The sequence below is a fragment of the Cydia splendana genome, chromosome 27 (genome assembly GCF_910591565.1).
Source record: "Cydia splendana chromosome 27, ilCydSple1.2, whole genome shotgun sequence".
Taxonomy (NCBI): Eukaryota; Metazoa; Arthropoda; class Insecta; order Lepidoptera; family Tortricidae; genus Cydia; species Cydia splendana.
Window position 1 is genome coordinate 5,015,899 of NC_085986.1, and position 13,502 is coordinate 5,029,400.

The 13,502-nt window shown below is 38.6% G+C and overlaps 1 long non-coding RNA gene across 1 annotated transcript in view; it reads left to right on the plus strand.

Annotated features, from left to right (window-relative positions):
• The window catches only part of LOC134803830 (uncharacterized), a 180,380-nt gene extending 171,465 nt beyond the window's left edge, over window positions 1–8,915 (plus strand). Inside the window, exon 2 of the long non-coding RNA XR_010146029.1 lies at window positions 8,683–8,915. This is a non-coding gene — a long non-coding RNA (uncharacterized LOC134803830). The remainder of the gene's footprint in view (window positions 1–8,682) is intronic.
• Window positions 8,916–13,502: the final 4,587 nt, after the last annotated feature.

Here is a 13,502-nt window from a genome sequence, read left to right on the forward strand (position 1 = left end):
TCGATAGTTACAGTCACCTGCAATAATATGTTACACAGCGAAGGCCGCAAAAATATCAGACGCGATCTTATTTGTAGAGCCATTAGAACGTGTCACATATTTTTGCGGCTTTCGAAGAGTAGGTAACATATTATTGCAGGACTGTGCAGCAACTCACGTCACTCTGGCAACCCCTTAGTGCATTTCGGCATTTTTTTATTGTTGTATGAAGATATTGATGGTACACGATATAGTACTAGAGTCGGACCAAGAAAAGTCTGCAGCGGATTTGATAGCCCACGCAGTGTAAGTGTTATTTATGGCTTATTGTTAACCGGGCAACTAAAATATTAAACAGGAACTTTGACTGGGCATATAATAATATAATTTGGATGTGCATTAATATTTTAGCACCAATAAATTTATATTAGCCTCAAATTTAAGCATCGTATTATTAAAAAACTGGCAGCAAAATCAAGCTACCCAAAAAAATTATAGGGAACTTGAATCGATAGGTTGGTGTCTAAAATAATAAGTTGGCAACTAATACTGTAAAGCGATCATAAAATTTGGTTGTTTATATATTTTGTACATAAACAGAATACCTAAGATACCTATACCGGGTGTGGCCTGTAATATGAGCAAAAAAATTTACTGTAGGCTGTACTTCTCATACTGATCAACATTTGTTCAGCGACTTTTAAAAATAACTTGTGGTTTGATTTTTAATACACTTTAAAGTTTATTCTAAGACGCAATGTATCGCGAATTTTGTTATGTTTAAGGCGTGACAAGCAACGTCAATCACAATGATATGGCGTGGCGATGGCGTCCATTGAAGATAATAATATTTATTTTGTATGAAAAATAGGGAGTCTAAATGCTTCATAATTTTTGAAAGTTGTTGAACAAAAGTGTCACCGTTTGAGGAGTACAATCTATGTTTTAATTATTTGCTCGTGTTACAGGCGACAGCCGGTATACATAAGCTTTAAATACTCCATTTTTAAATAATTTAATTTTAAACATATGCATACCTACTTTAAATTGACAAATTTCCTAATCCACAAATTTATTTACATATCATACTATACTTACTATACTTATAGTCGATATTCCTAATCATGAAACACTTAATGGCCTAATGGCCATGACCATTAGGTCTTTAATTTTTTTATTACTAATTTCAATAGTTACCACTGTGCCAGAGTCAACAGCTAGGTGCGACGACGAGCGAAGCGAGGAGGAGCGTGTTAGGTTGACCGTGTAGTGACCAAAGAAAATATTTTAAAAGAACTTGAATTTTAAATTAATAGATAGCCGTTTTCTTTTTAAAATAATAAATATTTGGTACCTTCCTAAAAATAAACAAAAGCTGTAACGGCATTAAAATACAACTCATATTGATATATTTTAAGGCTCCGTTTTAGTTGCCAAACTATTAATTTTAGTACCCATTTCTATTATTTTAAACTGCCCAAATTCGATTAATTAGTTGACCGGTTAAATACGTGCCGTTATTTATACGTCATTATTTCATAGAAGTTTGATGCTTAAAATAACATGTGCACTGCGTGGGCTATCAAATCCTCTGCAGACTTTTCTTGGTCCTACTCTATATAGGGTATTACTGCAATGTTCTGCCGCCAGAGCGCAGCACTGTCCGATTTTTAAAATCAAGTGTTATATCGTATAGTATTGATAGTACCTATAGTACCTACAGATGTGTAGGTACTATGGCGAACTGACAGGCAAGAAGTTAATCACATTTCTAAAGTGTATCTATTATACAGTGAATTCTTAAATTTCTTGTAAATTTAGTTATTACTTTAAAGCGTGACTTAAGTCGTGTTTCAGTAACATCTAACCGTTACATTCCTGACAAAATGTATGGGATTTGACATTGACCGTCAGTTTTGTAACGATTGCTAACCGGCCGTTAAAGGTGTTCAATTAAGTGAAAATGCCCATCTATACCTAGAACTAGTTTTGATGATTTGGCAACAATTACATTTACTTACACACATTAAAGCAATTTTTGCTAGCTACGTCTCAATACAAATAAAATATCTATAGTTACCTCAAATCGTATTTTCATATCCCTAGTGGGCTCAGTAACAAAGCTATACGTTACATATATTTATATAGGATGCGGATATTTGTATACTTCATAGAAGGTAGGATCCTATAGAAGGGTCAAACAGATCACTGTGTTATGTCTTTCCTGTAGACATACACAAGAGTTAAGGGCTATAAAGGTTAATGTTCTTATTTAACCCTTATCCACGTGAAAAGGTCCTCCTTTTATTTAGAGAACTATGATAAAATCATTGCTTACACGCCCACAAGCTGTTAACTATAGTCCACAGGAGAGAACAATGTGCTGTTCGCGATAACACACTAGTTTAACTCTTGTGTATGTCTACAGGAAAGACATAACACAGTGATCTGTTTGACCCAGAAGTGGTATACGCGTGCCTCCGCGAGGGACAAAACATACGCAATGCGTCACTATGATTGGTCGAATTTATTTGTTGCCCACCATTATCCATACTAAAAAACGGTGGGGAACAAAAAATATGTGAGACTGTGACAAGGACAAACAATAATAGCGCTTTCTCTGCTACTCCTACTGAAAGATACGTAAGACTATCCCGTTCTGTCAGTTATCCCCACCACTCATGCCCAATCCAGTTTAATACTAGATTCATGGTATACTTACAGGGTGTGCAATTATGGCTTTATGGCTAAGCACAAGGGGCTTGGCCAAGATGACAATAGTACATCGACAAACGCCAATCGAAAAAACCGGTCAAGTGCGAGGTGGACACGCGCGGGTTCCGTACCATTACGCAAAAAACGGAAAAAAGTAACGTTTGTATTGTATGTACTTTTTGTGATTTTCGTAATTTCCCAACGTTCTGAAGTACTCGGATACCTACTTTGTTCCACCAATAAAATGACCCAAGTGAGGTGCATTGGGGCTGTCCATAAATTACGTCATCGTTTTTTGACGATTTTTGACCCCCCCCCTAAAATCATCCAAATATCGTGCTTCGAATGACCCCGTTTCTTCCTACGTCATGCTACCATCATCCGATGTCCAGACCCCCCCCCCCCCCTAATTTGAAATGACGTAATTTATGAATAGCCCCATTGGGGTATCTTCGAAATAATTTTGAAAATGGCAAACATCTACAAAACCTGAGGCACTTCATACTTTAGCAGCACCTACGCTACTGCAAGTACTGCAACGCGTATCAAAGCGTATTGCATACTGTTTCTACAGCAGAACACTGTGCTTCTACTTTAGTTGAAATATTTTGCCATAAATTCAAAATAACCCCGCTTACGAAGCTTCCCCAATTCACCTTAAAGGGACTCACGTTAGACCGGGCCATGTCCGGGCCGGAGCTTCCGGCGCTTACTTTTCTATGACATGACAGGTGATCACGTGATGCTTTCCATAGAAAACGATGCGCTGGAGGCTCCGGCCCGGACACGGCCCGGTCTAACGTGAGTCATCCTTAGCACGTTAGTAAAAATTCAAATTATCTTATTATATCTTTAAAGTAGCAATTCTTGTTTATATATATATTTCGGGGATCTCGGAAACGGCTCTAACGATTTCGATGAACGTTGCTATATGGGGGTTTTCAGGGCCGATAAATCGATCTAGCTAGCTTCTATCTCTGGGAAAACCCGTATTTTAGATTTTATATGTTTTCCGAGCAATGCTCGGTCTCCCAGATATTTATTACTTCATTTAGATGAAGGTCTAAACTTAGCTAGAGTTAGCCCAAGAAAAGTCTGCAGCGATTTTGATAGCCCACGCAGTGCAAGTGTTATTTTAAACGTCAAATTTCTATGAAATTATGACGTCAAATTTCTATGAAATTATCACTTGCACTGCGTGGGACATCAAATCGCTGCAGACTTTTCTTGGTCTAACTCTATTTATACCCACCCCATAGCTACATTTTTCCTACGAAACCACAGATATACCTCCATTGTCGCAACCGAAGGTCCTTCTTTGTGTACCAGATCGATCCGTTATATAACAGAACTAATGAATAGCGGCCAGTGTCAAGATCGCTCAATAAATGTCCAAACTGGAGGGTCGCGTTATGTTTGTAATGGAAGATCGCATACAATAAAGGTTTTTTCACCTCAGCAGGTCGAACAAGGGTACTTTGCTTCTTAAAAACAGTGAGCAAAATGCAATTTTGCTCACTGAGTCATTTTGTCTCACTCAGTGAGCAAAATCGCATTTTGCTCACTGAGTGAGACAAAATGACATTCAAGTGACCTTTATAGTCAAATGTCATTTCAACATGCGGGGTCTAATACAAGTTCGATATACTTGGGTTCTATTATCTCTGTCCCTCTAGGTATGTTCTCACTGCTTAAGGTGAAAAATTTTGTGTACTACACGAGATCAAAGTTATTTACATCTCGTGCGCTTTTGAATCCCTTACTACGCTCAAGATTCTAAATTAGATTCACTCGCTACGCTCGTGAATCTATTATAGAATCTTTCGCTTGCACGGGACTCAAAATAAGCACTCGAAGAAATATCAAACTTTGATCTCTTGTTGTACAAATAACTATTGTTGGACATTCGTTAGTTACTATAAAGTCCGTTCTTGCGTAACGTTCATTGTTTCTTTTAGAATTATGTCCAGTTGGACTATTTCGCCAGTATCAAGGCATTCATCATCATCATCATCTCAGCCATAAGACGTCCACTGTTGAACATAGGCCTCCCCCTTGGACCTCCATTCGTACCGGTTGGAAGCGACCCGCATCCAGCATCCGTCGTCTGTCCATCTTGTGGGTGGACGTCCTACGCTGCGCTTGCTAGTCCGTGGTCTCCACTCGAGCACTTTTCGGCCCCATCGGTCATCAAGGCATTAGGAGCTAAATACGACGACTAAATATGTACGGTTAGTACAAGACAGTGTACGGTGACTTTATAAGCTCTTGTAAAGCGATAGCTAGAATGTACAAGTAGCACGTGGACTACCGGCCGTTGACTCCAAAATGGTGGTTAAACGCATCCATTCACTGCACACTACCACATTAGTTTTCTGTATAATAAGCTAAAGTCGCACCAAACAAAGTCTGCAGCGGATTTGATAGCCCACGCAGTGTAAGTGTTATGTATACGTCATAATTTCATAGAAGTTTGAGGTTTAAAATGACACTTTCACTGCGTGGGCTATCAAAATCGCTGCAGACTTTTTACGGTCTGACTATATCGATATTACACTTTAAACAATATTAATGAGCAAAAAGCAAAGGAATTAATCACGACGCGTGACTATTATCTAGATGGCGCTCGAACCGGAAGACCCATTCGTTATTGTTACTGATAAAGTCCGTTCTTGCGTAACGGTCCGATTAGAACTTTAGATATGTCAGTGTCAAAAGTGACGTTTCTTCAAACAAAAATGTCACTTTTGACACTGACATTAAAGGTTTTTGTTGGACATTCGTTATTGTTACTGATAAAGCCCGTTCTTGCGTAACGGCCCGATTAGAACTGTAGATATGTCAGTGTCAAAAGACACTGAGTACTGACGTTGCTTCAAACAAAAATGCCACTTTTGACATTCAGCCGTATTCGAACAATAAGATACGTCAAATACTATATTTTGAAACGATATGGATCGGATATGTCAGTGTCAAAAGTGACGTTTTTGTTTGAAGAGACGTCAATTTTGACACTTGTTTGACACTGACATATCCGATCCATATCGTTTCAATATCTAGTATTTGACGTATCAAATTGTTCGAATACGGCTTATTGACATGTAATCCATATCGTGAGACTTCCGGTTCGAGCGCCATCTTGATAGTCACACGTCGTGATTAATTCCTTTGTTTTTTGCTCATTAATATTGTTTAAAGTGTAATATCGATAGCTTATTATACAGTAAACTAAAGTGGTGGTGTGCAGTGAATGGAGAATTCATCTTGCAGCGCGTTTAACCATTTTGGAGTCAACGGCCGGTAGTCCACGTGCTACTTGTAAAGTCCAGCTATCGCTTTACAAGAGCTAATAAAATCACCGTACACTGTCTTGTACTAACCGTACAATTTTAATAGTTGTATTTAGCTCCCAATACCTTGACACTAGCGAAATAGTCCCACTGGACCGAAGCCATAATTTAGAAAAAATGAAATCCATATTTAATTACACAAACGGGTCTACCGCGATATAATTTCATTGTTTTTACCTTTCAAATTGGATTTGAAATTGGCATTGGATTTTGATTTGGAATTGGATTCTTTTTTTATTGTTTTTTTTTTATTTGGATTGGATTTGATTTGTTGGGACGTCAGTCTTTCCGTGACCACAGCTGGTGCAACTCAGCTGAAACGTCGGAATTAAAGGTAAAAACAATGAAATTATATCGCGGTAGACCCGTTTGTGTAATTAAATATGTGTACAAAACGCGAGAGTTTAAAGTGTTATAATGAAATCCATATCGTATCTAGTTGTAATATTAGACGTATCCTAAAGTTCGAATCGGGCCGTAAGACACGTGTGCTATAACGTCGATCGTTGTCGCTTTTGGCGCGTTCCTCTACAAAGCGGGAAAATGATAGGATGGGCTACGAGCGTAGCGCTACGAAAACGTAGGCAGTGAATGTAGAGTCGGACCAAAAAAAGTCTGCAGCGGATTTGATAGCCCACGCAGTGCAAATGTTATTTATACGTCATAATTTCATAGAAGTTTGACGTTTAAAATAACACTTGCACTGCGTGGGCTATCAAATCCGCTGCAGACTTTTCTTGGTCTGACTCTATTAATACTTTTTCACTTCTTAAAATTATCTAAATCCGAGTCTATATTAGGAGTCGGGCCAAGCTAAATATGCAATCCATTTGCAATGACAAAATATGGTAATGTCATCATTAATGTCAAATTCCTTAGAGGATATAACCAAATGGAGTAGCCATTAGCAGGCGTTCCCCTCTGTCGAAAATAGGCGGCCAATGGTCATGCACATTGTATGGACTGACATTTATCTGACATTTTTACGTTACGTATACATTTGACGTGCCCGTCCCCCGCAAAAATCGGCAGACTGTTTTGTACCGAAAATTACAGACAAGAACAAAAAATTATACCCTTTAAGCAAAGATTTCTATGAAAATATGACGTTTTATAATGACACTCACTCACTTTGTATTATGTAAATCGGTGCATAGTTAGCTTAGACGCACTTTATATTACAAAAGTACCTAAAATACGACTCGTTCTGTAACACTCGAAGTTTTAGAACCCTAATCATGTAACTGTTGCATAAAATATTGTTTATTTACCTAGTAGAATTAAAAATTCTCGTTAGCCACATTATGTTGCGCGGGTAGGGTTGCCATCCGTCCGGGTTTCCCCGGATTTGTCCTAGTTTGGAGGCTGTCCGTGGGGGTTTACAAAAAGTGTCCACTTTTTATATGAGGAAAAACTTTATTGAATTTAATTATTTACCAGCATTATTGTGTACAAAGTAGGTAAAAACCGTATAAATACACGTCCGTGGAAAAAATGCGATTTACGCCAAATGTCCGGATTTTTTTAAGTGTTTGTCCGGGTTCGGCGGGTTTAGAGATGGCAGCCGTATGTGCGGGCCACTGCGCTCATAACTCTTTGCTCACGGCCCTGACTGACTGTGATTTATTTACGACAGGGATAGCAAGATGTCAAAATGGAAGAGGGTGCTTGAGATAGAGCAAGATAGATACGTAGATTTAGGCTAGTTTTTACCCGACTAACGGCAACGCAAAAGGAGGGTTGATTTTGACCGGTATGTATGTATGTTCATTTGTTCCCTCATAACTTCTAAAGTACACATTATAATTTGACAAACGATATGTCATTCAAATCGTCTTAATCGTCCGCTGGTTATAGGCTACATGACGTCACAAAAAAATTAACACGGCGCCCTCTAGAGGTCATAAAGTCACAAACCAAAAAAATAAAAATAAGTAATGATTACGTGTATATCATTTGAAAGAGGTAAATTAGCAGCACACAGCTTTGCTTGTGCATGCACCCGATAAAACATTAATTTATTGGGTAGGTACCTAATTCGAACTACGAATCTACAAGCGCTCTGGATTCTAGCGTATTACCCGGCTACGGCGATACAAGAAGGTATTTGCAAAAAAAAATTGTTTGGCGCCCGGCTTTGGACCACGTACAGCGCGCCTCGTACGTCGGGCTACGCCCGACTCTTTTAGTATAAGGGCGCCAAAGGCGCCCGGCTTTGGAACGCGTACAGCGTACCTCGTACGTCGGGCTATGCTTTTACATGGTGTTTTTTTAATGACCTGAAATATTTTATAACGTGAATTAGGTATAGAAGTCCAGATCAGCCAAAATGTATGAAACAGCCGTACAAGAGACGTACGCTCTAGGCGTTCCAAAGCCGGGCGCCTTCGGCGCCCTCATACTAAAAGAGTCGGGCATACACACACACACACAGAGCCATTAGTTATAAAATGTTATGAAAGTTTTATCCCAAGCTTATGTTATAAATAGAATAAGAATTTAAGAGTCCGCAGCACGCTCGGCCGAATTTCACTTTCTTATACAAACGGAGTTTCGTTCTCATTTTAAAACTACGTGTTGGATTGTAATAAAATTTTGCACATACAATGACATGAGATATATCTAGTCCTCTAATTAGTTTATGTAGCTCCAGTTTATAAAACAAACGAAATAGAGCAAAAACATGTTTCGTATGAAACAAATATTTTCGTTGTATATTTTAACTGTGGTATCTGAAGCTACATAAACTAATTACAGGACTAGATATACCTTATCATATTGTAAGTACAAAGTTTCAGAGCAATCTGGCTAGTCGTTTAAAAATGAGAGCGTAACTACGTTTGTATGGAGAACCGAGCTTGCTGCGGACTCTTAAGACAAGCGAGTATAAGGAAATAAGATAATCCGCTAAACATAAATGTTCATAACAATCTCAGCTAATTTAATCAAAGCTTTACCCCTGTGTTAGAACCATTGACGTATATCTCAGGATGGGCCTTACGGGCACTAAAAATGGTACTATACTCTGTCAAGCAACTTCCGTCAGTTGGAAAGAGCGGCAAATTTAAAAAATATAGGTGCCAAGGGTTATCCTCCCATAGAAAATTTTAATTTCGCGTTTTTTTCTATTGAGAAACTTGTTTGACCGGCTATAGTTGAGCGGTGGCACTCTCACTCACGAATTCGAGCCAATCGTGCAGTCTAACGCAACTAGTTGCGACCAATCGCGCGCGTGATGCGAACTCATCAACCAATCGCGTTGTAGCGGTGTCACACCGCTGTACTGGCCCTGTTCATGCCCCATTCTTATTGCCCATAAGGCCAGTCCTGAGATATACGTCAATGGTTAGAACATTCCAACTCTTCTTTTAGAAGAAAAAAGTCCTATTTACTATTGAAATCGTATTAAGTTTAGTCTCTGTTTAATTCGTATAGTGGTAGAATTATTTCCTTTTACAATAAGTTTTGTTTTGCGAGTACGTATAGGCGTGGCGGTAGGCGGTTACAGTTTGATGATAATTTTAACACATTTAGCGCCACTCGGCTCGATTCGGAAAATGAATTAGATTTCTACTAGACTTCAACAAGTTACGATACGGATAATTTAAAGATATTTGTAAGATAGATATGTCAAATTTGACGTTTCCGGGATTCTGGAGGTCCTATTGAACAATTTCGACAAGTTATGAGTGTTATGACTTAGATATCCAAGTCACATCTAGTCGATATCTAATGTAGATCTATAGTTGATCTCTAAATCGTCTCAAGAGCATGTGATTATCTCGAAATCCGAATAGGCCTGTAACACTGCGCATTTCGTAAATTATAAGCAACTGCTTCGTTTCAGTATTAGTGAGGTTAACGTTAATTTTCTAGTCGTGTTGAAAAAATAAGTTATTAATTTATTTACTACATGCATGGTCACCCTAAAATTAGAATACTAAACTAGGTGCCGATATTCTGTGTCAAATTTAATGTCATCACGGTCTGGTTACTTTTGAAAACTCGTATCTCACTCAAGTTTGACAGTATATTTTCTTTGGAATCAAAATGCTGTCATTACGGATAAAGACATAGGCGTACCCACGGTGGGGCAAGGTGGGGCAGCTGCCTCACACTGGTCTCTGACCATAAGCTAAGAATTTCTGTTTCAACCGTACCCTGTTACAACGTACCCAGTCTCCCCTACTTCTGCCCCACCCCTTAAAAAATGCTGCGTACGCCCATGGTTAAAGAGGTTTTATGTTGAATAATTAGGTTTTGTAGGGTAACCATGATTGTAGAGAATTAAATTTGACCTCACCACAAAGTAAAAAAAAGGGAAAAGGTGTGGTTATTTCACCTAAATAGGACGGTCATGGATCAATTATCATTATCAGTTACTGAGTGTACAGGATTAGTCCTGCTCACGTCTCATCAATCATCCTGTATATATGTTAAGTTTGACACTGCTAAGGCTGTCGTGGACGTCGTGGTTACTAAGGCTTACTAACATGTTCCTTTGTTTGACATAAAGTTTTAAGTCACAATGTATTGTTTATCATATTATAAGACAAAACTTCTCCCTTCAGCCATTTGTAAACCTGACAACAACACAGTGTTGCTGTTCTAAAAAAACTTTAATAAGGCTGCCAGTAGTAAAGATAATTTTCTACCGAGTACCGCATGTTTATATTACCACGCGCGGTGGTGACGTGAAAACTAATCACAAAATGTATGTTGTTTAAAATTATAGAAAATCGTTATAAATCCATATAATTTTTAGACAGTGTTGTAGAATGGATTAGTGTTTTATATTTGATATAAATTATTGCAAAATCACTTCATATTTTTTCAAAAAAAAAATTAAATATCACAAAATCTGGGGAAGTCACACTACACGGTCCGTGACATTTCGCACTTGTAATTTTTTTTTAATATGTTTCTAATACTCTTAGGACAATACATTTAGGTTGACCTAAAACAAGAGGTAAATTGCTAAGTATATTAATATAGAGTTTACTTATTTTCACAAAAATACATGCTATTCTTACGTGTTACACAAAAAATGCATAAGAATAAGAATTACCCAAATGTGAAGGCCGAAGGCACAGTACACTAAGAACAGTAGTGAATCTAAGGCCGCTCGGCAAGTTATTTGCCTACTCTTGCGTTGGCGCTTAGGGTTGTCACTTTTATTTTTAGTTAAATATTATTTGCATATTATGAGTAGCACTACGTTTCTATTTATTATAATATAATGAAATGTTCTCTCAATTCATAAATGAAGTATAAATAAAACGCTTTTTAAATAGTAACATTAGGAAATGGCAGTTATTAAAAAAAATATAAATTCGATACAGAAAAAAATCCTCCGGTTTCTGCATGTTCGGAACGCTTTATTGTTAGCGGTTAAAGTAAAGTAAATTCTCATCCTTACGTAATGAAATGAAATGAATGAAATGAAATGAAATGAAATTATTTATTTGTACAAAAATGGGTATACATAAATGATCTTATTCTATAGACAGTGTCTCCATTTTCAGCCTATTACAGACATACAAATTAAATAACCTTACAACTATATTACAACTCTATTTACAGAACGTATAAATTTAGTAAAAAGGTTTTAGGGAAGCATGGACAAGTAGGTATTATGAAGACTGACAAGTCCGGGTTTGAGGAGTCGTTATTGAGACACTATATTTTTTTTCTACTGTACGACTGTAATTTTTGAATTAAGATTTCTTATACCAAACTGCAAATGGGTATTTTTAATGTACGGGCTCCCAACTCAACTATAATATTCATTTCGATACAGTTTAGTCAACTATAATGAAAATGACCAATTACAGCTCGCCGCGGTCAAGAGGGCGAAACAAAACCATAGCTCAAATTAATTATTAATTTTAGGTTGTATAGTAGAAACAATTGGGTAATAAATCAGAAACGCGCATGTGACTCCCTTAATATAGCAACATCCATAGACTACGAAAACCACTTAGTGTTGCTTGTTAGTCTCCATAGGCTACGGTGGCCAAAATCGGGAAAACAACTGTCTAAAAATTGAATTTAGCGCGGAGCAAGTACCAGGGCCTCATGAGTTACGAGAAGGTGTCATTGACCAACCAACGCGGCGGCCGGGGCGCGTACCAGTATTATGAAGGTATCGCGGCTGCTCCCGTATCTTAGCTGTATACAGTGTATACTTTCGGTTTGGTTTGTTTGTATGATTCTACTAGTTTAAAGTATTATTTTTGTTGATTCGTAGAAAAAGTATTGTATACAATAGTGATATAATCAAGCTTTTCAATCTAGTACCTTACTTATACTATTGCCTCTGTTCATAGTCATGATCAAAAAAAATAAGGCGTACCGTCAGAGCAGACAAATGCGAGCGGGCGGGTAGCGTACTCGAATGCGCGCGATCACAGTCGCGGTACGGCCCACACTGCCGCCACCGTATTCCCCCGTATATTATGCTAATGTGTGCGTGGCAGCGCGTGCGTACACGGCGCTCGGCGCGCACGCACACATTCAAGCCGGCAGCGGCACATTTCTATGAAGATTCACTACTGTTCTTATACTGTGCCGAAGGCCGAGCTCCGCGTAGGGCCGAAGGCCCGAAGCATCCAGGATGTTAGTGCTTTAACACAGATTACACAGGACAATAGTACAAGTGTCTAAATGCGAAGGCCGAAGGCTGAGCTCCGCGTAGGGCCGAAGGCCCGTAGCGTCCAGGATGTCAGTGCTTTAGCACAGAGCAATAGTACAAGTGTTTAAATGCGAAGGCCGAATGCCGAGCTCCGCGTAGGGCCGAAGGCCCGAAGCGTCCAGAATGTCAGTTCTTTAGCACAGGGCAATAGTACAAGTTTCTAAAGCGTCCAGGCTGTCAGTTCTGTGTTTAACTGTTGACATCCTGGACGCTTCGGGCCTTCGGCCCTACGCGGAGCTCGGCCTTCCGCCTTCGCATTAAGACACTTGTACTATTGACCTGTGTTTAGAACTGACCTCCTGGATGCTTCGGGCCTTCGGCCCTACGCGACTTCAGCCTTTGGATCATGCGATTTAGACACTTGTACTTTAAAATACTTGGAAAAGTTACGGGAGGCGCGCGTCTGTCGGACGCTTCGGACCTTCGAATCGGTCCTACGCAGAGCTCAGCCTTCGGCCTTCGCATTTAGTTAGACTATTGTACTATTGCTTTGTGTTTCCATACCGAAGGGTCGCGCCTCTCGCGAATGCTTGATGTATTTTAATTATTTTGAGTAATATCTTAAATTTTATCTGTAAAGATTATTTGGGGTCATAATGATTTACTGTATCTAAATGAACTTGAATAGGTACAGCATTTGATGGGTAATTTTAAAACAATTAATTACAGCGTCCCACCTATTTAATCATATAATTATTTCATTTTGGAGTAATGAATGTAACGATTAGGTACTATTTTTTTGTAAATAACACCCCAAAATTACG